The following is a 1,543-nucleotide window of genomic DNA, read 5'->3' as shown; positions in this document are numbered from 1 at the left end:
AAAGTATCTAAATATCCATCTGACTCAACACAATTCAAATCCCAATGACCACTTTTCAGTTGGTTCCCTTGGTTCTACCCTCTCAATGTCAGCCGTGGTTAGTTGTCTTCTCTTTATGTAGGGCACTAGGATAGGAAACCCAAATAAGGAGTCCATGGACATCTGGGTAATCCATGTGTAGGCTTCTGGGCATCTGTGAGCCTTTTACAATTATATGTAAAGTTTGTGTGTTATGTTTTTGTTTGGTTTTTAAAATATTTATATATTTGATATTGAATGGAATGGCAGTGTGTGTGTTATGTTTGTATGTGCGTATGCTGAGGAAAGGGGCCTATGTTTCATCAGATTCTCAAAAGAAACTCTGATTGGAGCTGTTCATATAATTTATCTTCCAAACTGGGACACTTGAGAATTAAAAACTAATGCCAGAACAACAGCATAAACTGGGACTGTCTCATGTAAATAGGGACATGTGGTCACCCTACCTTGATACCATTGTTTCAGCACAGAAAATATAAAAGCATATTCCTGGGTCAATTCTGCAGGTAATTTATTCAATATATAAATGACGTGTCCTCCATTACCAGGCTTAATAGAGAAGGCTCTACTCTCTAGGCACAACAGCTTTATTCAACACAATATTCCCTTGTTTCTTCCCTACCTGAGTTTACTCTAAATTTTATTTTAAACTACCTGTTACCATGTTGTTAACTGGGTAATTCTGTAGAGGGAAGTACATCTGCTTTTCTACAACTGGAGTTCTTATAAAATGCTTTTCTGGGCTGTAAAATAAAACGTACAGAAAGTCACATATATATAGTATATATATATATGTCTATATGTATTATATTTATATTAAAGTATATAAATAAATATTTATAATACATATTTACATTTACTATAGTATATTACGTCACATATGTATATATTTGGATTTGTTTTACAAGTGAGAACTTATTCCAGGCAATATATATAGTGATTTTTATAAAATATATAGAATGCTTCACAAATTTGCATGTCATCCTTGAGCAGGGGCCATGCTAACCTCTGAATAGTTCCAGTTTTGGTATATGTGCTGTCAAAGTGAGCACATATACAGTAATTTAATTGCTCTTAGATCAGACTTCAGTCTTAATGGGTGAAAATGTTAGTTATGAACTTCTTTTGTGCTTTTAAGTAATATAAAGACCCATATAGATATTCTAGTGTTCTTGGCCACTTCACAAAACAAGTATTTGAGTCTATAGAGTCCTGGGTCTTTTTCTCAATATCCCTGGAAGTACAATAATGCAATACTATATATTTAGACAAAATACACATATACATATACAATATTAAATCTGCCAAAAGAAAAGCATAGTAGATTCTATTTTAAATGATCACAATATTTTTGTTAGTGTTCAAATAATTGGGCCTCTATTAACTATTATTTCCATAGTTTACTATAACAACTAAAAACTGATGTCTAGACCAGGCACAGTGGCTCACACCTGTAAATCCAGCGCTTTGGGAGGCCGAGGCAGGTGGATCACCTGAGGTCAGG

General features: G+C 33.9%; 1 non-coding gene across 1 annotated transcript; it reads right to left on the bottom strand.

Annotated features, from left to right (window-relative positions):
- Positions 1 to 987: 987 nt before the first annotated feature.
- On the bottom strand, positions 988 to 1,091 carry LOC116465401 (U6 spliceosomal RNA). The gene has a single exon (XR_004247188.1). It is a non-coding gene; the product is annotated as a U6 spliceosomal RNA (small nuclear RNA).
- Between the last annotated feature and the right edge of the window lie 452 nt (positions 1,092 to 1,543).

Source organism: Hylobates moloch, unplaced genomic scaffold (assembly GCF_009828535.3).
Source record: "Hylobates moloch isolate HMO894 unplaced genomic scaffold, HMol_V3 SCAFFOLD_4946, whole genome shotgun sequence".
Taxonomy (NCBI): domain Eukaryota; kingdom Metazoa; phylum Chordata; class Mammalia; order Primates; family Hylobatidae; genus Hylobates; species Hylobates moloch.
This window is presented reverse-complemented; position numbering and strand designations above follow the sequence as displayed.